The 26,164-nt window shown below is 48.0% G+C and overlaps 1 protein-coding gene and 1 non-coding gene across 5 annotated transcripts in view; both read left to right on the forward strand.

Moving 5' to 3' along the window:
- The window catches only part of LOC139049592 (phospholipid-transporting ATPase ABCA3-like), a 420,980-nt gene that overhangs the window by 127,349 nt on the left and 267,467 nt on the right, over positions 1-26,164 (forward strand). The gene's annotated exons all lie outside the window — the stretch shown is intronic.
- TRNAT-CGU (transfer RNA threonine (anticodon CGU)) lies at positions 3,992-4,065 on the forward strand. Its single transcript has one exon. It is a non-coding gene; the product is annotated as a tRNA-Thr (tRNA).

Below are 26,164 nucleotides of genomic sequence, written 5' to 3' on the forward strand. Positions count from 1 at the left end.
GACTTTGCGCAGCCGGACAAAGCGTTCTCGATTCCCGAGTCACGAACGCGCCATACTATCGATACGGGATCTGCGCGCCCGATCAGGCAAAAGCCTTATCGCGTGTCGCCTAACGAGCGCAAGATAATCGGGGAACAAGTGAGTGGCATGATGAAAAATGGGATAATACAAGAGTCCTCGAGTCCTTGGGCAGCTCCGGTCATACTCGTCAGAAAGAAAGACGGTAACTGGAGATTTTGCGTCGATTATCGAAGATTAAACGCCGTGACTAAGAAGGATGTCTACCCGCTGCACCGGATTGATGATGCAATCGATTGCCTTCATTCGGCCTCTTATTTTTCTTCAGTGGACCTGCGCTCAGGATATTGGCAAATCCCGATACACCCGACAGACAGAGAGAAAACAGCCTTCATAACCCCGGATGGATTATTCGAATTCAATGTGATGCCATTTAGGTTGTGCAACGCTCCAGCAACCTTTGAAAGGTTCATGGACACCATTCTGCGTGGGTTAAAATGGAACATCTGTATGTGCTATCTTGACGACGTTGTTATATTCGGGCGCACATTGAATGAGCACAATACGCGCCTGGATATTGTCCTCGACTGCATCAAAAACGCCGGCCTGGTTCTGAACTCCAAGAAATGTAAATTTGGTGACCGTCAAACCCTTGTGCTGCGTCATGTTGTTGACAAAGACGGTATCCGGCCTGATCCCCTCAAGACGGCAGCTGTCGAGGCATTCAGTGCACCGCAGTCAGTGAAGCAACTTCGTAGTTTTCTGGGTATTTGCTCTTACTTTCGCGGATTTATTCCTGGTTTTGCTGACGTCGCTTATCCTCTGACAAATCTGCTACATAAAGACGGACGGTTTGAGTGGACACCCGAGTGCGATTCTGCATTTCGTCAGCTGAAGTTCTTGTTAACGTCTCGACCTATCCTTCGCCACTTCAATCCTACTGCGCCGACAGAAATCCACACAGATGCTAGTGGCGTTGGTCTGGGTGCCGTATTGGTCCAACGCTATGACGACCGTCAGCACGTGATTGCTTATGCAAGCCGCTCATTAAGCAAACCTGAACGGAATTACACGGTGACAGAGCAAGAATGCCTCGCTGTAATCTTTGCGGTTCAGCTATTTCGCTCGTACTTGTACGGACGCCCATTCCAAGTCGTCACAGACCGCCATTCCCTGTGCTGGCTCGTGAACCTTCGTGACCCTAGTGGTCGCCTTGCGCGCTGGGCTTTGAGGTTGCAGGAATATAACTTCACTGATTCCTACAAGAGTGGCCGAAAACACGCTGACGCAGACTGCCTTTCCCGTATGCCGCTTGCCACGACGGACTGCGACGCCGACGATTTTGATCATCTGGTCGCTTCTGTGACACCCGCTTTTCCAGATATCGATGCGTTCAAAACAGAACAACGGACAGACACTAAATTGGAGCCACTCTTTACTTCTGCCCATTCAAGTGCAACAAGCAGCTACTGTGTACGTGACGGGCTCCTTTACAAAAGGAACTACTCAAGCACGGGTGCACGCTTCCTGCTTGTGGTGCCGGAGCGTCTCCGGCCAGCAATCCTTCAGGCTATGCACGATGACCCTACCTACGGGCACTTAGGCACTGTGCGCACACTTTATCGCATTCAAGAACGCTTTTACTGGCTCCGGATGTGACATTCGGTTGAGTTTTATGTCGCCAGCTGCATACAGTGCCAACGTCGGAAACGCCCAACCACTGCCCCATCTGGTCTCCTTCAACCTGTGCCGCCTTTCAGCTCACCCTTTCCTCAAGTTGGAATTGATCTGTTCGGCCCTTTTCCAAAGTCATCTAAGGGGAACCGCTGGATAATTGTCTGCGCCGACTATTTCACACGCTATTGCGAGACTGCGGCTATACCATCAGCAACTGCCACCGAAGTGTCGCTTTTCTTACTTCACGCTATTGTTCTACGACATGGACCACCTGGTGTTATCATAAGTGACCGGGGACGTCAATTCACGGCGGGTATAGTGGAAGAGCTTGCGCGTTTGTGTCACTCGCACCTCAGGCACTCGACGCCATATCATCCGCAAACGAACGGCCTCACTGAGCGCACTAATCGAACGATCACAAATATGCTTTCCATGTATGTTGCGTCCGATCACAAGAATTGGGATGAAGTTCTACCGTTTATTACTTACGTATATAACACCGCCAAGCACAAGACAACCGGCTACAGCCCCTTCTTCCTTCTATATGCTCGGCCGCCCCGGTATACGCTCGACACTGTCCTCCCTTTTTACCACCACGACAATCCTATGGTCGCCGATACCCTGTGCCTCGCTGAAGAGGCTCGGAGACTTGCGCGTCTTCGGACTTTGGCATCACAAGAAAACTGCAAAGCCCGCTACGACGCACGACATCGGCCAGTTACATATAACCCTGGTGATCTCGTTTGGCTTTGGACTCCCACAAGGAAGCGCGGTTTGTGTCAAAAGCTGCTGGCAAACTACGATGGACCGGATGTTGTCATCGACAAAGTCAGCGAAGTGAACTATACTCTTGCGCGTCTCACGAACACTGGTAGACGTTCTGCTAGGACACACGTCGCGCATGTCGCACGGTTGAAATCATGCACGCCACGACAAGCTAGTTGACTCGCCCAGGGGGCTTTGTCTGCGAGGGGAGGTACGTTACGTCCAAGCGCGTCAAAGGGACGCGGGGATCAAGAAGAGAGGGGAAGAGGAGAACGAAGACTGTGCAGCGGCCATTCCTGTTATTCGTAGCCTGCCGTTCCTGCTCTCGCACGCCCGAATAAACCCCTTTTCCCCGTGCTTGTAACAATATATATATATATATCATAATAAGCCAAGAAACAAAGACACCAGGGGAATTACACATGGACAATTACTTGTACTTACTAATTGAATTACAGACATGATAAATTAATGGGAACGAAAGGGGATGAAAAGAACATGCCACTGGTGGAGAACTATCCCACGTCGTCGCATTATCCGCGCGATGCTCTAGACAATAGAACCACCACGGCATCTCTTCCCCATCCACTAACTTGGGTATTTATGTTTATACTACTAGAACTAACCTTGGAAGTGTTAGCCAGCGCCGCCACTCACAAACCTTGGCAGCGGATGTGGAGCATTCTTTTTGCCGCAGGCGTCATGACTACGTGATCTACTTGGGTGAAGCCAACTGGTCAATAAACCCACACATGCTACCTGAAGGCATCAATGTTGCGGGATTCGAGACCCTCGTTATGTAATGAACGAGAAGAAAGGGGGTTAATGGTGGGCCCGATTTTTATTAATCACATCATAAGAAGCCAATAAAATAAACACACCAAAGACAACACAGGCGAAATTACTTGCGCTTACTGATTGAATTAAAGAAAAGATAAATAAAGGGAATGAAAGTGAATGAAAAAAAAACAACTTACCGCAGGTGGGTAACCATCCCTTGTCTTCGCATTACGCGTGATGCTCTAGCCAATCGAGCTACCGCGGCGCCCTTTCCCCATATGTTTGTTTGTAATGTTTTTAATTTGTTTTTACTCTGTACATTAATCCGACTTTTTTTTAAAAATCGGGATGTTCCTTCATCCACTTTCAGTTCCAAGAATTTATCATTTATTCTATTCAATCAGTAAGTACAAGTAATTTCCTCTGTGTTGTCCTTGATGTCTTTGCTTGTTGACTTCTCATAATATCAGCAATAAAAATTGGATCCCTCGATTAACCCCGTTTCTCCTTGTTCATTACATAACGAGGACCGCGAATCCGGCAACATTGATGCCTTCAGATAGCATCTGTGGGTTTATTGACCAGTTGCCTTCACCAAGAAAGATCACGTACTCGTGACGCCTGCAGCAGAAAGGATGTTCCATATCAGCCGCCAAGGTTTCCGAGTAGTGGCGTTAGCTAACGCTCCCATGGTTAGTTCTAGTCTAGTAGTGAAAACATAAATACCCAAGAGAGCGGATGGGGAAAGAGCGCCGCGGTATCTCAATTGGTTAGAGCATCGCACGCGTAATGCGAAGGTTGTGGGATCAATCCCCACCTGCGGCAAGTTGTTTTATCAACCACTTTCATAAACATCAATTTAGCATTTCTGTAATTCAATTGGCGAGTACAAGTAGTTTCCCCTGTGTTGTCCATGGTGTCTATTTGTTGGCTTTATGATATGATTAATAAATATCGGGCCCCTCGGTTAACCTCCCTTGTTCTCGTTCAATATATATATATATATATATATATATATATATATATATATATATATATATATATATATATATATATATATATATATATATATATAGATGTATAAATATATATATATATATATATATATATGTATATATATGTGTGTGTGTGCAGGAAAGAGGCGACGAAAATTGTGGTAGTAAGACTTACTTACGGAAGGTAGTAAGACGGGCTTTCGGGCCGGCCCGAGCTCGTGCACAGCTCTAGACCGTGCTCTCACGATGGCTGGTCCACCAGCCGAAAACATTAAGGAAACGTGTTTTACTTCCAAAAGGTTCGTCGTGGCCTTGCGTCGGGTCCTGCGTGCTGGACTTTGAAGGAACCCCCTATATATATATATATATATATATATATATATATATATATATATATATTGAGAGAGAGAGAAAGAGAGGAAGAGAGAGAGAGAGAGACGACGCCTGCGGTAGCAAGCATGTTCCACATCCGCCGCAAAGGCGGTGAGTGGAGGCGGTGGTTAAAAGTCCTTGGGTAGTTCTAGTAGATAAGCACCGCAGAAGGGGATGGTAAAATGGCACCGCGGTAACTCATTAGTAAGGGCATTGCACACGTAATGCGAAGATATGGGTTACTCTCCTACGTGTGGCCAGTTCAGTTTTCATCCATTTTAATTTTCAGTTATTATCCTTTCTTGATTTCAGTGAAGAGGAAGCTTTAGCGTGGGTGCTCCTAAATGCACGTGACAGGAGAATTTGCTTTTCTCGTCAACCACTGCACCAAATTTGACGAGGATTGTTGCATTTAAAAGCAAAACGTGAAACCTCTGGAATTTTTGGCTTAGGTTGTCAATATTTTATTAAAAATTCACAAAATCGCAAATTTCTCTAAAACGAAACTTTCAAATTTACAACTCTAACTCGGCAATAGATAATGACAACACAATTTTGTGGATTACGCCTAATAGCATATCTAAAGCGGACAAAATTGATATGTTACATATGAATGTTGAAAAAATTAGTAATATGGAAATACGGCCTTTGCAGAACACTTCTACACAATGTAACGATTTCATGTGAGGTATAAATTGACCTACTGAATTTGTCCGCATTGAATGATCTAATGGATGCCGTTTACAGAACTGCGATGTCTGTTCTTGATGCAGAGCTATTTATTTGTAAACTGCGTGCTTCTATCTTTTTCAGACTTCCAAATATTTAAAAATATATTAAACAATATTCAGGGCCTAAATCAATACAGCGCTTCCAACAGTCACTATAATTTACCTTTCTCTCTCATATGCAAAAAAGAATATTAAAATCGGCCCAGGGGTTATCTCAGAAAAACGTTTTTACATTCTATATGTATTTGAATAGGCCGCGTTGGAAATGGGCTCGAGCTAAAGTTTCCTCTTAAGAACTGCAGATAACTTATCGTAAGCTGTTGTTTTATGTCATTGTTTTTCGGTAGTTCAGATGTGCTTAATAAAAATGGGGTCCCCGATTTGATTTCTTCTCGTTCACAAACACATAAACACACGCACACACGCACGCACGCACACACACACACATCGCAACTGACAGTGGTCTGCTCTAAACAAGCGTCATTTGCGCTTCGTTCCTCGAAGAATCATGACGTGCCTCGAGTAAGCTCCTGAAGAACACTTCGCAATGTGGGGAACGCGTCCTAAGTTATCGATGCGTGACCTCAAAGAAGTATGACGTAATGCTAACACATTTCTCTCGCATTTACCGCTAATCGCCACAATTTCTTTTTTCTCGCTGGTTATACTGCGTTTGGTGATTTAATGTAGTGAACTTGGGCTACTGAGCTTGTGCTGGCTGCTGTCTACCGAGTAGACAACCTGGGTCACTAGCTCCGTGGACGTTCTTCGCGAAACCCCCTTAAGGCACGTACCAAAGCGGCAAAAGGGTTGTGAACGCCTAATGTGCAGCCGTCGGACTTGTCTGTGTGTGCAACTCTCGATAGAATTATTCTCGCGACAAGCATCCTGAATCGTTTTCGTTCTGGTGAAGCAGACAGCTAACAGCCACGGGCGACGAGGCTGCGCCTGTGTTACCCAGTGCTGCTACTGCTACCTTGCTGGCTCATAAAAGTTTCGCCTCATGTACGATTCCTACATTCCGTTGGATCTGGGTGCTATCTTATCGCGATAGCAGTTATGTGGACACTCCAAGCGCATTTATGCCGTCGGCGTCGCCGTGCGGTTCCGTGTAAAGTTCAAGGGCGATAAAATCGTCGCCGCGTAGGCCGTATGTGCCAGTGAAAGCGCACGAGGGTGAGCCAGCCATCTGGGCTCAACCTCGAGCACGAAAGGGAGGAAAGCGGGGAGGAAGCGCGCCGCCTTCCGTTCTGCCCGCCTGCGCCACTGTCTCCTGAAAGTCATACGCGACGAGTAGCGTGCGCCACAGGCTGTGTTGTCGCGGCTTATTTCGCGATGATGCCCCGCTTACTCACTCCAGCGTTTTGACAGCGAGTTTCAGTGGTCATTGAGTGAGATTTGTTTATGTTTGCTTGTGCGCGCGTGAGACCGTGCTTGCTAATTTAGTTAGTAGGCCTGTTTGCAACTTTATAAGGCCGATAAAACTGCTATCCTTACTTCGTATAGCCGTCTACTACTTTGCTGTCGCAATTAATGCTCCGGGTTTCGGGCGAAAGTGTGACTTTTATTGTCTTGGAGGCGGAAAGGTAGTTTGTACGGACCTGTACCGCCTGGCGCGTACTTTACTAGCGGAAAATTTTCCGTGGCGAAGCAGTCACAGCTTCAAAGCCACCGCGCTCGTGCGGTAGCGCCGCTGGATATAGTCCTTCTTTTCATTCGATGGTTTGTAAGGCATAATTTGAAATGAAGGGGTGCTTTCATTTAAGGCGTTCAGGCAAATAATATGTTCTTATATTTCCTACGAGTTGTTGAAGAACACACTTCTTGCGACATAGCAGCTAGCCTAATCCTCTGTCAGCACGCCGTCTCCTGGTGCGCTCTACCAGAGTGCACATGGCGGCGGTCCTAGGATGAAGATGCCACACCATGCCGAGCTTCTATTCGGACTACATGCGCGCTAATACCAGTGAAATAGACCCCCCTCCACCCAATATCCTTGCCTTCACAGGCACATAAAGTTGTACTCGAGTATTCTACCTCGTTTCCATCAGTTGGCCGAGGAGCGTCCTTGCGTAACGTTTTGTCTAACCTCAAGGTTGGTTTCTCTCGGGCTTCTGTCGCCGTCGGCGTCGGATCGGCAATGGTGGACGCCAAAAAGAAAGAAAAGACGTGTGTTTATCAAGCTGTTTTCTATTTGTAAGTTTTTTCACATCAAACGAGCTTGTTTATTTTAAGTTTGTGCCGTAAGTTTTTAATACAAGGCGTTTGTATGAACCTGACGAAAACTCGCTGAGTCTGTTTGTCACGGTGAGTTCTGTTCGTCGTGGTTATCTAAACAGTATTTAGCCTAGCAGAGCCGGCCTGACTGCATCAGATGATTGCCTGAGCTCGACTAATGGGAGCGCACCTTTAAACACGGATTAATCAAGTTGGTGGCTCGCAGACAGCTGTGATTAACAGGGCGCAATGTATCCCCCCTGACCTCTACGCAAGCTGTCGCAGCAGCGTCATTCCGTCGGGTAGATGTTCGTGTAGCTGTCGAGCCGGGCTGGTCGAGTGGGGCATTTTACTCGAACGCTCTCCACTAGAGTATATGCAAACGTAGTGTCAGTCGATCAGTATTTTTACGCGAATTCTTCACGTGGTTTCGAGTGAAGCAGTTTGAAGGAAACGCCCTATTATTTGGAACATGGGAGGGTTCTTTTGGGGCTGCAACAGCGCTGCCATGGGCAGAGCAACACCTGGTGACTAAAATAAGATGAAAACAGCACTTTATCTGACCTTCTCCGCTTTCTCTAACTTGCCTCTTACGACTTATTGCTACGATACTGAAAATCGTGCTTAAAGGCACCGAAAACCGGCATTCAAGTATTCCCCTTTTCTTGGCGCAATGGAAAGCCTACTCTACCCGACATCTATAACCGCAAAAGTCTGGAAATTCCGGAAACATAATTTTTCGAGCTACAAAGTCTGCACTGCTTACTGAATGTGGATGCCGGCAAGAGGGAAAAGTGGTATCGGCGCTGACAGAAATTGAACAATTCAAAATGTATCCAGATCAGCCGGTAATGTAGCCGTAGCAAACGCCAAGATTGTGGCCTCAAAACAGCCGCAACTACGTTTTACCAGTGCCATGTTTTGATTAACGCTGTTTCTTGGTCAGACGCTTTACTCAAGAGTTGCCGAGATCAATGCACTCGTAGAATCTGCAAAACGTTTTCGATTATCCTCAACCTTAATTGCTCCAGCGCAGACTTTTTGTATTGATATTGCAATTGCACAGCAGCTTGTGTAGTTAACGTTAGTGTTGTTCGTTGCATTTTTTTGTTGTACTTCTCTCTACATTTCATCCTCAGAAGTGTCGCAGTGCCTCTTTAATTTTCTCACTGGCATAGCGTATAGCACATTTGTCATCGTTGTACCTTTTGGCCATATATATGGAGCAATTCATTTTACAGAGTGCTAGTAAGATCCAGGTCCTTCTTTCTTCCAGTCGAGGGTAGAGGTGTTACTGCTCTAATTTGTCATCACAGACGCACCGCCAGAGACGGTCTCCGCAAGCGAAGAATACTGCCACTAAGCATAGCGGCAATAGGTTCACTGAAGGCTTAGGATATGGATGGAAGAAGACACAGCTGAAGCTTGAAGACACTCTGTATTTACAACTTTTACGATAAATGCACATATAAGTGCAAGCTGGAACTGGAACACATAGGGCCACCTTATATCAGTAGAGCGAATGGCGCATATTACTTTAAGTTTAGCCCAGAATGCTTGGTGGTGGCAGCGGTGCCACGTTTTCTATCCCTCGGTACGCATGTGCCAAACATTTACAGCCCAATCACCACCGAGTGTTTTGAGGAATATCCGCTGATGCACCAATTACTCGACCTGTACAAGTGTCGTCATGTCAGTGGTCCGGCGGCTATTCAAACATTGAGCCTTGTAGTGTTTAGGACTGTTCGGCACTTTTTCTAGTGCGCAGTGACGCGGAAGAAAGGCAGAGAGTCGTTTAGGAACATTTATAAAAACGAAAAGAAACTTCGAAATCGTATAAAGAAAGTTAATCTGCTGAGTAACTGCAGTCAGTCCGTCCGCACACAGCCCGTGAGGATAAACGGGCTGAAACAGTCCCGTGTAGCGAATGTCATGGTTCCGTCGTCATGCCACTGTACATTCACCCATGCTCCAGTAGGCTGTGATGAGACGTTCAGGCCTCGTCCAGCATGGTTCTCGTGACGCATGGCACGCTTAGGAGCAGCAGCGGCAGCAGGCACGAAACGTCTTGTCCAGAACGACCTCGCTGCCGGGTTCGTACGCTGCTTACTACACACGTGCTACGGTCGCACGTGAGGACCGCATCTAGGATAGCCACCTTTGTGCCAGACTGGAATGTTCCTTGGCACAGCTCAGGTGTGGCAGCTCACGGACCGGCAGCCTTCGGATCAGCCAGCGTCTCGAGCACTGGCAGCTGTAGCCCTGGCAGCTCGGACACCCTTGTCCGCGCTCGGCTCCGCTGTCCTCCGCACCTTTCCATACACGTCTCAACCAGCAGGACCTCGTTCACCCCACGACTTCGGAACTGCTGTCCGCCTAGTCCGAACACTGCGAGATCGAGCCTCGTGCCACCGCATTCGTGCACCTGTCCACTTCTTCCTTCTTCGCGGAGCTTCGGTATCCACTCTGATCTTTTCATGGCACTTACATATTGCCACGTCTATTCTATGTCGACGACAAAGACAACGATGGCAGCTTTAGTAGGCTTCGTTTCGTGCATCTTCGTAGTGGAGATAAGAAGCCGAAGTCCTCTGTAGGCTTGGCTACTAAAATGAACTGTTTTTGTTATACATGTCCTCGTCTCCTATCTTCGTTGCACCGCGACACTGCTGGAAGGGCCGGGAACGACAACCCGATGCTCCAGACCCCTCCTAGGAGTTGTTTATCCAGACCGGACAATCTGACGCCCGTTGCAACGCCTGTGCATCGTTTCAGTGGGCGGTTGCAAGGCCTTGTTCCGGAGCTCACTCCCCTGCAGGAACCGTCGTCCGGACGCTACCCATCGCTGCCCATGGCCGACGTCAGTCCGCCACAGGATCCCGAAAGCGTCCGTTCATCCAACCTGCGACAGGTAACCCTTATTCAACCAAGGATTCCGGATCGCTTTCACGGTGGTGGCTTTGAGGACTGGCGTGACCAGTCGGAGCGTGTCGCCGAGATCAGTGAGTGGAGTTCCAAACAAAAGCTCGCAAGTTTTTATTTTAATCTGGGCGATAGCGCTCGTACGTCGTAGGAAACTCGATATGGCTGTCTATCGAGCTGGAGTGACTTCCGCCAGCAGCTCCTTGACACCTTTGCGAGTGTCCACCGACGGGACCGGGCCGAGCAGCCGCAGCAGCAGCAGATTGAGTTACGGGTTCAGAAAGCCAACAAACCGTTGATGTTCGCCGAGGACATGGCCCGTCTGTATCGTAGAGCCGAGCCAAACATGACAGGTGATACGTTGTTACGCTACATCATGCGCAGCGTGAAAGAGCAGTTGTACGCCGGACTGGTGCACAATACACCAAGTACCATGGCTGGTGCTCTATAACGTAAAACTATTGCAATATCTTTTTATTCCAATCTCCTGACGTCAAATTTGCGTAACCGCAGACGCAAGCATCGGGCGGTGACCCGTAGGGTTGTCTGAACAGACCAATCAAACGTGCTCCTCGTGGATAAGAGGTCACTTTGTTTTAAGAACGAATTACATTCCCTACCGTGATTGGCTTGCCTTATCTAATTGCCTGACAAGAGGCAAGGAGCACACTCAAGTGGAGAGGGATTAGATGGGGCCGAGCCAGTGCACTGAAAATCGATAACCGGATGAAGAGGGTGGTGCCAGAGTCTGCAAATGGTCCGCTTTCCCTTAATTGGCTTGAGGTGGATGCTCGAAAATGGCGGCGGCATACACGAAATGTTAAGAATGCCGTTAAAACGGATCCCCAGCAGAGTTGGCAGAGCGAGGTTGCGAAAGTGCCGAAAATGCTTGAAAACGTTACACGGCCGTCATGATCCTGAGAAAAGTGCGGCCGTCGCACAGTTCCTGATATCGTGCGATAAGAAAGCTGCCAGAAACTTTCTCGGCCTCTGCGAGTATTGTCGCATTATCGCAGATTTTGCAAGTATTGTTTCAGAAACGACGGGGCATTTGTGCTGCACGACGCACAGAAAACTGCATTTAATGAGCTGAGGCAACGGCTACAAACACCTCCAGTACTTGCCCATTTTGACGAAGCAGGCCCTACGACGCTTCACACAGATACCAGCAAAATGTTGGCCTGAAAGCACTGCTCGTGCATTTGCAGGAAGTGGCTGAAAGGGTGATTGCCTAGGCAAGCAGAACGCTCTCCCGCAAAGAAGCCAATTACTCGACAACTGAGAAGGAATGCCTTGCAATGGCCGGTTATGAAATTTCGCTCATGTTTGTACGGTCGCCCTTTCAAAGTTATCAGTGATCACCATCCACTCTGCTAGCTGAAAACAAACCTGAAAGGGCCTCCCGGGCGACTAACGTGCTGGAGCCTCAGGCTGCAAAAGTTCGACATGACGGTCGATTTCAAGTCGGCGAAAAGGCACACCAACGCTGATTGTTTGTCGCGGTCACCGATGCAGTCAACTGCTTCATTCCAGGAAGACGGAACGCCATTCCTCGGTTTTCTTGATACGACCGCCGTTGCATACCAACAACGTGATGGCCTTGAGCACCTTACCCTTATTGATTTTTTAGACGGATGAAATCCCAAGGCTGCTAGAATTTTTTTAAGATAATTGTAATCGTTTTGTTTGCGCAACGATGTTCTCTACAAATAGAACTTTTCACCCATCGGTGGCAGTTATTTACTGGCTGTTTCTATAACCCTTCGGACAAGTATTCCAAGCATGTCACAATGAGGTAACTTCTGGCCACTTAGGCTACACGCGGACACTGAACAGAGTATGACAAAGGTACTACTGGCAAGACTCGCCATGGCCATGAAACATCACGTACGGACTTGGCTCAAGTGCCAGAGGCGCAAGTCGCCTCCAAGAAAACCAGCCGGCCTGCTAAAACCGGTTCAGGTCCGATGCACACCATTTGACGAGATCGGAATGAAACTTTTAGACCCACTTCCGGCGTCTCATGTAGGAAACCAGTGGGTTATTGTTGGGGCTGATTATCTGACTTGCTGCACCGAAAGAAAGGCTCTCTCGCGAGGCACAGCAGCAGAGGTGGCGCGATTTTTCATAGAAAAGGTTTTGTTGAGACATGTTGCCCCAACCATCGTAATCAGAGACAAAGGAACCGTATTCACGACAACGCGTTTAGATAATGTCCTGATGCTCAGTGGAACGACTCGACGCAAGACGACAGCCTACCATCCACAAACTAACGGACTCACAGAGTGCCTAAACAAAACGCTTGAAGACATGCTTTCCGTGTATTTGGATGTCGAACAAAAGAATTGTAACGAGATCTTGCCTTATATAACTTTTGCCTGTAACGATGCCAAGAAAGAAACAACATGGATGACTCCGTTCAGCCTTGTTCACGGACGAGAAGTACAGACGATGTTGCATGCAATGATACCACACGAATGTGATGGTGCGTACACGGATGCAGATGCGTTTACACAACCCGCCGAATAACCTAGACAGCTCCACGCGTTCGGATCTGCCGACAGTAGGAATACGACACAGGCCGCTACAATTCTCGCCATAGAACAGTAACCTACGGAACAGGCGACAGAGTCTGGGTTTGGACGCGCATCCGAAGACAGGGACGTTACAAGAATCTATAAAGACTATACTTTGTATCGTATCGAGCGCTACGACACCTTAGTGATGCCACCTACGAGATAGTCCCAAACAGCCCCTGTTCTACGAGGCAACGTCAGCACCTGCCTGAATTTGTGCACTTAGTACATATGAAACCACACATCAGCGAGTGGCTGTGCGAAGAACTTCACACCAGTCACGTCTAGCATCGGGGAGATGGTTCTCTTTAGAAGGAGGTGAATGCGGCGTCTCTTCTACGTCGCTGACAAAGACAACGATGGGCGCTTTAGTAGGCCTCCTCTCGTGCATGTGTTTAGTGGAGATTAGAAGACAAAGAAGTTCTATCTAGGCTGCACTAGTAAAACAAGCTGTTTTTCTTATACGCAACCTCACCTCCTATCTTGGTTGCACCGCGACAATATGACAAGCCTTGACTTCGCATGCTTTCTTTTATCGCAGCTTAATTTATTTGCTCCTGTCCGTAAAACCAACATAAAGAAAACGCGAAAAGTGGAAGGGCCACAAGCGTATAGCAGTCGTAGACCTTGCAAAGCAACAGAGCACAATACAATTGACACCATAAAGTAGCAGGAAGCAGGAAGCACCTGCGAAATTAGGTGGCAGGGTGACTGAAATGTGCTGTGTCGCCCCGTACCAGACTCTTAACTGCGTATGACCTTTGGAAAAGCCGATAGCGTAGTAATTGTGGGACATAAGTCAACCAAAGCTGTCACTGCCACACTTCATGCTCGCGTACTCGGTTATTAAACACTCCCATGAGTGTTTAATCGCCACGAGAGCTTCGCACGATGGTCATTTGGCCAGGGTCTCAAAAAGGGGTTCCCACAACGGTCCCAATGGATACGGTGCGCGCAGTGAATAATGCCTAGGCATTCACGCGTTCTGTGTCGATGAGACGCATGGCCCACGCGCGTCAGTAGCCAGTGGCGGTCACGGACCGCTTAGCTCTCGCGGTCAAAACGACCGCAAGAGATGGACGTGGTGAAGCATCGCCTGTAACTCTTTCAGGGGTCAGCTTTGTGTGCAAAGGGGTGCTAATCGCGTCGTGATGCGCCCTCCGCGCTTGTTCATTGCCAGCAGGCTCGCACGTACATCTGGTTACCAGGGCGACCAGGGTCGCTAACGCGTCCCGAATGACTGGCTATAATCACCGCTCCGTGTGTCGGGTATAAGCGGGCAGTGTCTCATCTCACGCGCACCAGTCTTCATCTCGACGCCGTCACCGCGAGAAGCACCCGCCGCTGACAACCAATTATCCCATTGTGTTTCGCACTTCAAGCAAGCACCATCGGCAACCTACCGCCAGCCGCCTCTTCACATTTTCTTTGCATCTGTTCTGTTCGGCAGGACCAGAACGAAGGCAAACGCCGATTGGAAGTTTCTCATGCTAAAATCGAGAGAAATCGTGATTTTCCTGCAGGAAGCTTACAGTATGTGCTGCTGCTATATTGACAAGTGCAATTTTTTTCAAGAACCTCCTTGTTATGAATAAAAGTATCAAAGTATTATGGCAGTAATTATCCTTAATACCTGACATCTCAGCTCAACTGGTGAGAAAAAAAAGCGAAGCATTGCATTACACGGTTCGCATGCACATTGGCTTGAACATTGAGCTGCGAGGGCTTAAATATGAGTCAGCTGGTGCCAATAAAGACAATTTGAAATCAGAATTATGTGCGTGCTATCACTTCTCCCATATTTAGCACTGCTCCACCTCAAAGATGTGCTTGTTATTTTCCTGATAATTTTATTAGCAATGACGTGGTTTTCATCAGGACGTCGCAAACAAGCATTCGTGCCGTAAGGATTGCCAATTGGCGGGCAGCAAAGCTCTGGGGCTCACGGTGCCGAGGTTGCCACTCCTTGAACACTTCATGCCGAGATGGTTTTTGTGACGTCGCCGACAAACATAGTGCTTCGGGTATAGAGGCTAGAAGGTTATCCTAGTGTCGTGAAGGCGCGAGACGTCGTGAAATACCTTTCTATGCTCCGGTAGATGGCGCCAGCGCTCGCTGGCGGGTTGCTCTTGCGGGCTCCGGTGCGCTTTTCAGCGGGCGCTCGCAAGTGATCGGCGCTTTCCGCCGATTTGCAAGTTCAGAAAAGAGACATGCAATAATCTATGAGGGCCAGTCAACCTTACAAAATTAGCGAGCACGCTTATCGCGACGAGTTGGGAAACAAAACTCTGTTTGGGCTAATTAGCCCATAAGTGGTTATGACGGCAGCCCAACTGAGATGAAGAGGCACAGAAACGAGACGGTGCGCTTATCATGTGTTTCTATGTGCCTTGTCTTCATCTCTGTTGTGCTGCCGTTTTAACCAGAGTGACGGAATGTACGCAAGCAGCCGTAATATAATGGGCTTGGTACTTTTTTTCTAGGGGAGATGCGACACCAATCAGCCCCCAAATGTGGAGAGGAAATTGAATGCACTCTGTGCATATAGTTTATTGCAGCTTTACAAAATTTCACACTATGGTCCGCAAAAACGCTGTATGGGGAGCGCTTTCAAAACCTGTGTTAGAAGTTTTTTGTTTTTGTTTTATTACACAACGAAGGTAGGTATGTACAAAAGCGGGCAGCATTTTAGCGGCTGTCGTTCTACTGGCATCGCCTCATTTTCAGGAGCTTCTGCTTTTCTCTTTGTGTGTTCCGTTCCATGTTCTTTGCTTTTGCAAAAAAGTTCAGCCTCGTCAGTGCACAGAATTTTATTAAGGCTTCTTGTCAACCTCCGCCCATGCTCACTGCATGCGACCCACTTCTTTAAGCTTAGCTTCCTGAAGTTTCGAAATGCAAACAGCCGACCATGCTTTCAGCATGAAGCTTATTCCTGCTGAAATATGCAGTAAATGTGTCCTCAACTTTAAAAACAAGCTCCTCAACAGCTTTGAAAGGGCAGATCAAGCCCACATGATCAAACTGCCTTGTTAGTATAGAATTTCCATCATAATATACTTGTAGGGGCAAACTACAAAGGCGAGAGGCACACTCTGGGCGTGAAAACTTTTTCAAAGACTTTCTGACAACATAGCCAGCAAAATAATATACTAATCTACTGTCACTGTGCTTTTTGACACAGTTGTCATGATCCAACTGCTTGCCTTGCGTTTTTACCACAGATTCTGCACACTACAAACTGCCATCATCCAATATCTCATAAGTAATTTCTGTTAGATGGCCAGCCTTTCGTTTTCCAACATCAGATGGCTTTGAGTGTGTGGTTACAAAGTCTCCTGGTGAGTTGCCATTTTAAGGAGGCCTTGCCAGACTGTAGAATAACAAGCTGTTTATTAATTAAAAATTGTTCAGGTGAAGGATGGTCGTTACAAACAAAGGATTGCCTTACGACAGCAAGCATATTTTCCATTTTGTCCTGGCTAAGATTAGCTGTTGACATGTACTTGTAGCCTTGTGAGCTACTTAAGTTGTCTAAAAGGGACAGAGTGCTTTTTATGGTCACACGCAGACCGAGGACAGTTCCTGATTTAAAAAATCCACCACCATGCTTGGCAGCATAATCTTCCCATTCTGCAAGGAATGCAATGAACTCAAGAAGCTTTGCACTTGGAGAGTTGGGTCGGAGGCCTTTAGATGGTGTTCTTGAAGTCATTATAAATATTAACCTTTCTATAAGCTTCACAAGGTCTTTGTCAGCTCAGTTGTACTAAAGGGCCTGTACAAACCAACCTAATAGAAAAAATCCCCTTTAGTACCTCCTCACTAATAGCTGGAGGATTAAGTTCACGCGCATTTTTTCAAACGTATTTGGATGAATGTGCGAGTGGCATTACTTTAAGAGTTAGTGAATCCATGTCCAAGGCACAAAATTTCAGCATGTCGCATCGCACTAGGCGGTGACATTACGGTGCCAACGTAAATAAAGGCTGGAACAAAATGAACTGCGTCGGTGCACGTGCTACCCAAAACTGACGACGACTTGTGTCTGCATTCCTTCGGCTGGCGCCAGTAAGGCACCACAGGAGCGCAGCGCCCTCTTCGAACGCCAAGCATCCAAACTGGTTTCTGGAAACCAATTTCTAGGAAACTGGGCAAGGGCGCCCGTTCCCGACACTAGGAGAACCTTTCTAGCCTCTATAGTTTCTGGTGGTAGAATTCTCGGTTTGAGAAAATACTGTTGCGCATGCGCGAACACGGCTGTCACGAGCGCCGTGTTCGCGCAGCCGTCCGCGCAGCAAGCAACGCAGCCCCAACGCACCTTGAGACGCCGGTTTGTGGTGGTCCTGATCGCGGTACTTTCGTGAAAAGACCGACTAGCTGTGTTGCATATTGTGCACAAATTGTTTCACTGGCAAACAGAGCACAATTTTATTCTACTTCGCATGCGTGCGAGAAGAGCTATCGAACGAGGAAAGCCGCATGAATAAGCGACGGCCGGAGATGCCATCATAGCACACAACTTGCTCGCTCCTCGCAGAGCTGGTTCTCATCGCGCTACTTGCAGCTGCTGAGCGGTCATATGGCAGCGCCGCGAGGTTATTAGGCCTGCAAGCTTCAAGATGCCCTTAAACGCAGGCGCATTTTGCCGGAAATGTCCTAAACTCGAAATAGACGATGACGGGCAGAGCTTGCGAAAGCGCAGTGGTGTCACTCAGTTGTCGCTGACATGTAATAATAAGAAATGTTATAAGGTGATGTCGAAAGTGCGCCTCGTATGGCAATCGGTGCCCAGCACTATGTCACTGAACTGATCGAAGCACACCAGCCGAGGGCAGTTGGTTTCGCCTTCGGGAAGCGCTCAGCGACCCCCGGGCGAGGTTTGCTCTTTTCTGCGACGGTGCAAGATTTTCAAATGCATTCAAGGAGGCGTTAAAGAGTTCGCAAAAAAAACTCTGCGTTGAATTGCTAGCAGAGGCTTCTTCGTAACCGGTGAGAGCGCCGACGCGGCCAGCGAGCAAGGCCTACCGTCTTCATCGATGGCGGAGGCGTGTCAACCCGCCTCCGCCATCGTCGGGTTGACACGCCGGCAGAGGTCGACGATGTCCTCTATGTAGCTGGTGAACCTTTCACCAGTTTGCTGGGATCGACTTCGTAGGCGTTGTTCAGCGCGAAGTTTGCGCACGCCAGGGCGGCCCAAAATTTCTGCGATGCTCGTTCTGATGCTAGCCCACGTGCGGAGATCGGCTTCGTGGTTGGCGACGCCCGATAAATGGAAGGTCACGTTGCCGAGCTTGAGGGAATCGTCCCATTTGTTCGTGTTGCTCGCGCGTTCATACGATTCCAGCCAATCTTCAACGTCTTTCTCATCGGTGCCGCTGAAGATATCACGATCCCGCTGACACTGGGCTTTGGCACATATGACGGCTGGAGTAAACCGTGGGGATGTCGGGCTGGGGTCGTCAGGCATGACAGATGGCAGAGTTCGGGTGCGTAATTCCAGAGAGGGGGAAAACCGCAGCGCCTCCACCAGAATCCGATATGAATACAGTACAAGAGAGCAGCAGGCAGCGTGTCTCAACCAGAGCAGCTCAGGCAATCTCGAGCTCGCGTCTCCCGGACGACTGGCGATGTGGCTGCAGCGCCGGGCATTCCTCTTCACTACAGAACATAGAGTTGATTCTCTCTATACTCCGTGGGCCGCAAAGAGCGAATAAAGCGAGCCGCCTTGCACGGTGCTCGCTGCGCGCGGCCAGTCTGCGAAGGCAAGTGTGGACACTCGACGATACATCGGCAGGGTGTTTTGATGTCACGTGCACTCCGTTCTTTGTTGATGAGAGTGCACGCCGCTCGCATTAGTCCCGAGCTGGCATCGGCAGCCTCTGAATATACATCTTTAACCTAACCTTCTTTCAGTGCTTAGCTTCGATAATTCTGACGAATAATGGTAGTTTTAGAAAGCATATACTTCCACACGCGATCAGTTTGAATGGGACGCTTTGAGAAATCGTAGGGCCAGGTAATGTACGAAAACAGGAACGGACGGACGACGTATTCAGTTATTTTTGCCGCAATGAACACGGGCGGTTACCGCCGCATAGGTCGGGCAGAAGCCGAGAAACCAAACGTGCTTTCTAACCACCTAATCTCGCACGCAGAGCGCTGCAGCTTCGCTTGTTGTGCGCCAGATGGCGCTCACTCTTTTGCAAACCGTAGCTCGCAGTAACATTGAGCATGAATAGCGACTGAGGAATATGGAAGAAAGTGCTGAGGTATCTGCACAGGAAAAAACGTTGATTCACAGTGGAGGAACAGAACTGGGTAGCTTACCAGCAGGTATGCGGCCTCTAGGGTGGGCTACAAAGCAACAAAGAACGTCAAGCGGAAAGTCAGAGAGGCTGAAATAATCTCATGAGTGGCGGCAATGGAAAAAAAAATCTGCCATGAGTAACTACTTAATAGGAAAAAACGAAATCAGGAAAGAAACAATTTATGATAACTCAAAGGGAAGCTCACTGCATTTCGAAGCGAGATCGGGATGCCTTAGAACACGCACCTATAAAGCGAGATATAAGAAGGAAGAAGAAGCATGTGCATACTGCGGTAAAGCTAGGGAAACTGTGGAGCATGTTTGACTAGAATGTGAAGACGTCTGCCCAGAGGTCGATTTAGGCCCCACTGGCCTCTTTAAAGCCCTTGTGTTCAGCGAGAGCAGGGGAAAAGTAAACATGTCCGCAATAGGGATTAGTAAGAGGCGGTTGGAGGATTGCTGGAAGAAAAGTAGGGAAACGACAAAGAAACGGAGACGTAAAAAAGCTAAATTTGCAATATGGGATCAGAAAATTTGGTTGAGGGAGTTCATAGTGTTTTTTTCTTTTTTTCTTGTTTAACCTAGGTAGGACTTTATACAGTATAATAGCAAAAGCTTGGTGACGCACCGTACCACCCCATTCCATAGGGAACGCTCATAACAGTCCGTCCGTCCATCCGTCCGTCCGTCCGTCCGTCCGTCCGTCCGTCCGTCCGTCCGTCCATCCGTCCGTCCGTCCGTCCATCCGTCCATCCGTCCATCCATCCATCCATCCATCCATCCATCCATCCATCCATCCATCCATCCATCCATCCATCCATCCGTCCGTCCGTCCGTCCGTCCATCCATCCATCCATCACTCGAGACCTGTGCGGAACCAGACGCTTCAAGAAGTGGAGGAGATTGCCCACAGAAGTCGGTCGAACGCTACACATACAGAATCTCATAAAGACTTTGCAGCCTCCTCGAAAAAGACGGAATCAGCTGTGAAAGTTCAGCACCAGGAGCTCTCGTTTTCCAGACGTCATCTTGAAATGGGGGTGCATTTTTTCCTGGCATCACACGTACGCGTGTTTATTGGTTCGGAAAGTTCGCCCTGACGGACCCTCGTCCAGTGAAGGAACTCAAGCGGAAGCCTTGCAAATAGGGACCTCGTGGCACGCCGGCAGTACTTCGGCAGTTCAGGGCAGGCAACTTGAGTGGCAGGCTCCTTGTAGTTGTTTTCCTTCAGCATAGCAAGCAGCTTTAATGATGGTACACTGTGACTCCCTGTACCGCTTAAAATAGCTGAACACTGACATGCCGCAGGCTTCACAATTCCGAAGGCATCTAGCATAATGCAGACACTATAAGGTTTCGACGTCTTTTTCAGGCTACAGTAGCATGTGCAGCAAGATGGATATGGTTCAGTGTTAGATATGGTTCCCCGCTATTTACTGCTTATATGTTTCGACATCCGCGAAGTTGATAGCCACATGGGTGGAAAGGCCTGCAAAAGTGGCAAACGAAAATGATGCCCACAAAAGCGACTTGTTAATATTGAGAGAATGTGGGACAACAAGTGTGAGCCAAACATTAGCGGCCGCCGAAAGAAAAGAAACGTGAAGGTTGGAAAGGAGTTAATGCTAAAATGCCGGGTGGTCCATGTCACTGTGTTGACTGCGGCAGCAAATGCCTGTATCACCCGATAGCATCGCAATGCAAGCTGCTCATCTCTAACCGGGACTGCCGCTGCAAAGAGGTGGGACACTGTCTAATTCGATTGCGACGTTGGTTGTCGCTCGTTACCAGACCGCCATGTGCGACGACGACGGCGAGCCGTTTACGAGGTCACGTCAATGATTCCAGCGTATCTCGACATGCAAATTTTGTTTCTGCTGTGGCACGAGAATGTACACTGCTCGTCTTCTGCCAATAAAGTCGCACGTTCTGTTCGCTCACTTGTAGCTTGTTTGTATGGGCGTCAGTAGAAGCTCGTTTGTCTCCTGACAATTAGAACACACCAGTTATGCGGCAGCCAAGGCATTGAGGCATGCTGCATAGCTTACAGGGCATGCACGGCTCGGTCCAGCGTACCCTACCGGCTAAAAATGGCCATATCGGATTTACCTCTAAAAACACTTCCCGATGGATGGATGGATGGATGGATGAATGTTATGAGCGTCCCATTCAGTACGGGGCGGTGGGTTGCGCCACCAAGCTCTTACTATGATACTACGTAATGTCCTACCTGGGTTAAACAATAAAAAAAACACTATGAACTACCCCACCCAAATTTTCTGATCCCCTATGTCGAACTGTGCTTTCGTACGTTTCCTTTTTTTGTCATTTCCCTACTTTTCTTCCATCAATCCTCTAATCACCTCTTACTAATCCCTATTGCGGACATGTTTACTTTTCCACTGCTCTCGCTGAACCCAAGTGTTTCAAGGAAGCCAGTGTCACCTAAATCGACCGCTGGGTAAACGTCTTCACATTCTAATAAAACATGCTCCATAGTCTCCCTAGCTTTACCGCAGCAAGCACATGCTTCTCCTTCCGTCTTATATCTCGCTTTATAGGTCCGTGTGCTAAGGCATCCCGATCTCGCTTCGAAATGCAATGAGCTTCCCTTTGAGTTATAAATTGTTTCTTTCCTGATTTAGTTTTTTGCTCTTAAGTATTTACTCATGGCAGGTTTTTTTTTTCCATTGCCGCCACCCATGAGATTATTTCAGCCTCTCTGATTTTTCGCTTGACCTTCTTTGTTGTTGTGTTGCCCGTCCTACATGCCGCATACTTGCTGGTAAGTTTCCTAGTTATCTTTCTCCATTGTGAATCACTGTCTTTACTTTACAGATACTTGAACACTTTCCCAGCCCATTTACTTTCTTCCATATGGCTCAACCGTTCTTCATACTCGATTTTTCTTCGAGCTTCCCTCACTTCAAAAGTAGTCGAGCCCGTATCACCCTGCAGAGCTTCATTTGTAGTCTTCCCGTGAGCGCCCAATGCGAGGCGACCCACTGAACTTTTGTTCCCGCCGAGTCCTGATTGTACCCCTGATTTCTAGCAAACAAACGCATTTCGAAAAGTAAGCCATGGAGCCATTACACCTTTCCACATAGCTTGGAGGACCTTGTACCTATTGCATCCGCATAGCGCTCTGTGCTTCATTATGGCTGTATTTCGCTTCCCCTTCACTGTTATTGTTTTTGTGCGAAGCATATTACTAGAGCTCAACCCAGCTCCTCAGGCGCGGCGGTGTCGCCTTCAATACCACGTGACACCGTGACGTCACGACAGAGGAGATACGGGGCTCCAACTCGCGCCGTCGCTCGCGGCGTCGCGGCGGTATATAAGCAGCTGCGCTTGCCTCTGCTAAACACTGACGAGGTGAGATGCCTCCTGGAGACAGAGCTGCTCGTTGGAATGAGAAGCGAAGGTTGCGGCGTGCTACAGAGACTGTTTCTTGGTGGCTTTGCTACGGCGCAGCGACTACGCGCCCCGCATCGGACGCGGTGAGCGTCGAGCAACGCAGCGTTCGGCGCGACAACGAAATGTGCGCCTGAGCAAGCGCCGCACGCCTGAGCCGACGCCGATGACGCCGGCTTTTCTGCGACACGAGCTCCTTAACGCTGTCGCGTTAAAATAAAGGCTAGTATGCTTCGCATCCTGGTCTTAACCTTAGCTAAGCCACAGCCATTTTTTTCCTGTGTTTTCATTTATCTATTGCCTTCGTTTATTTATATACTAAGATATTTATATTCCTTTACGCGAGGTTTTTCCTGGCTCTGTAATCCTCACCATGTACATCATAAAGAGCAGCGGGGATAAAGGGCACCCCTGCCTCAGTCGCTTATTGATGTGAACTTTCTCCTCGCTCCTCATCCCTTCCTATTCAACGGAAATGGCATTTTCTAGGTAAATCTCTCTCAAAAGATGTAGACAATCGTCACCTAGGCCTTCCCCTTCCAGAATATCCCACAACATGTTGCGGTATCCGTTGTCATAGGCTCCCGTAATGTCTAAAAGGGCCACATATAACGGTCTGCTTTCTACTTTTGATATTTCAATAGACTGAGTAAGGACAAATAAGTTATCATTGAAACGCCTACCAATTGGGAAGCCATTCTGAAGTTCTCCCAAAATGCCAATATTCTCTGCCCATGCTTGAAGCTTTAATTTGATTGCCTGCATTGCTACCCTGTATATTACCGATGCAATGGTCAACGGTCCATAGAGTGAATTTGTCTTTCTCCTCCTTATGTTTATAAAATAAATTCATTCTACTTTGTAGCCAGCTGTCTGGTATTTGTCTGCCTTTTAACGTTTTTTTTCACTGCTTTCGCCAGAGCTGCCTTACTTTTTGGTCCTATTTCTTTAATCAACCTAACGGGAACCTCGGCTAGCCCCGTAGCTGTGCGCTTCCATTCGAAATTTGTCAGCACCAGCTCCTTTTCCACTTGGTTCTCTTTCATCCTCTTTATTTTCTTCAAATATGACCTCGTCATTGCCTTGGAAAGATTCGGCTGTTACTTTTTCGATTATTTTATTGCCGCTTCTCCTTCCAGTCTGTTTTCACCTTCGTCTAAGATAAGTTGTATTGTTGTTGACTTTCTGTCTGACAGTTTTATGTGGTTCCAAAATATTCTAGGTACGGCCTTCTTTTTCTCAAGTATTTGTGACAACCAACGTTCACTTTCTACTTTTTATTTTGCTTGCACCAGTATTTAAACCATGGAAATTTTCTCCCGGTATATTTCCCATTTACTGCTTACTTCGCCCTGCGAGAACTGCCCATTCTTTACCTGCCTGTGCTCTCAAGATGCTTTATGTCGTTCGGCGATCGCTTCTCGTCTCTCCCTGTTCCAGCAGCTTTTCGGTTTCTTGCTTTCTTTCCAATGAACATGTTGTTTCTCTTTCCGTATTTCTGTCGTTATTGCACTTAAAAGCTCGCCATATTGCCACTCTTTACTTGGACATTTGCCAAGTTCTTCCTCGCCTCTAGTAAGTATATTTGCTATTTGTTCAGCATTCTAATTTGGACTGGTCATTTTGCGCTCCTTGCTGTCTTTCCCAACTACTTATCCTATTTTCAGTATGATGCGCTTATGGCCACTCCATATGCTCTATGCCCTTCCTCATCAATCACCATTTCTCTCAACTTATCATGAATTCCTTCTGTCATCAGACAGTAATCAATGGTCGATTGCCGGTTTCCCACTTCCCACGTGATCAGCCCTTCACACTTAGGCCCTGTGGTAACGATAACGAAGTTATGTTGCTTACAAAGATCTAGCATTGATTTACCGTTGTTGTCGGTATGGCCATCTAAATCCTGTATTTGGGTTATTCATGTCGCCTAATAAGTAATTTGAGCACCATTCCGGAAACCCTTAATTTGACCGCTTATGCATTCCACCAACTCTTTATTCCTCTCTGTGCAATTATTTCCGGTCCACAAATACGTAACGCCCAGCCAAGTTTTTTTCCCGCTCAATGTACCTGATAACCAAAGATGCTCTTGACATTTGGAATTTACTCTTTTCCATTTGGCTCCCTGATGGATGAGCATTCCGACTCCCACTCCATTTCTTTCTGACTTAGTTCTGCTGCACCCTTCCCAAACATAATTCTCAATAACTGGCGGCTCTTCTGAGTCTCTAAGGTGCGTTTCTATAACCGCATAAACCCCTATTTGTTCTCTATGTAACTGTTCCTCAATCTCTGCCCACTTTTCCTTTCTTTTGCCGCCCTGCATGTTTATGTAGCCTATTGCATGGCGATCTCTTTTTCTTGCTTTCCTCCTTTTTCTGTTATCAACGGCAATGCTCTTCTGAGGTTCCCCTAGGGGACCTTCTTCATTACTATCTGCTCTGGCCTCCTGAGCACCCGTGGGCCCCCTAAAAAAGCAACAGCGCGACCACCAAACCGCCAGCCCACTTCTCGTGCCAGCCTGTAATTGAAGTGGATCCCGTCCCGTTTAAAACTACCACAACTTCTTACTTCCCTGTTTACTTCGACAACCTCGAAGCCATTCTCTCGGCTCATTTTCCACGTTTTTGCCTCATTCGCAGCCACTACGGCTGTTTGTACGTGGCTGTCACGTACAGGCACCTCCGGCACCATGCACACCACGATCTGCACCTGAGAGGATAGCTCGCACAAGTGGTCCACCCCCTTCGCCATGAGCTGGGCTAGTCCTTTCCAATTCCTTTCCTGTTTAGGACGTCATTTCGCCCACCTGCCATTATGACTAGGTTGCGCACTTCGGCATTTTCTGGGAGCTTTTGTTTTGCTAGCTCGATGACAGAACTCAGTGTCCGCCCTGGAAATGTCTCTACCGCCACTCTTTCGTCACCTTTCACCCTCTCCACAATTGTTTTGAGCACCCAGCCAGGTTTGGGTCGCCAGCGATAATCACCCTTTCACTCTCTCCTACCTCGCCCTGCTTCCATTTGTCCTTTTGCGCGTGATTCGGACTCAACATGGGGCATTGTCCGCTGGGCTCCTGCTTTTTCCGCGCGGCGGCCTCAAGGTAGGTGCCGCTCTTTCCAGCTAACCCTTCATCACGCTGCATTCATTCCACGTACTTCGCTGACACTCCCTCGCCTGTCGCACCGGGGGTATGCGTTCCATTGTCACGCACATTCTCGTTCACAATGGCGGACCTGTTGAGCTTTCTCTCGGCTGCTTCTAGTCTCTCTTCAACTACCTTCTGAGTCTCACGCGCCCTGTTTAGCTCATTTGTGAGCTCTTGGACCTGTTTGAGAAGCTCTTCCTGGAAAGCCTCCGTTTTCTGCAGCCTAGTATCGACATCAC

Source organism: Dermacentor albipictus, chromosome 9, assembly GCF_038994185.2.
Source record: "Dermacentor albipictus isolate Rhodes 1998 colony chromosome 9, USDA_Dalb.pri_finalv2, whole genome shotgun sequence".
NCBI classification, from domain to species: domain Eukaryota; kingdom Metazoa; phylum Arthropoda; class Arachnida; order Ixodida; family Ixodidae; genus Dermacentor; species Dermacentor albipictus.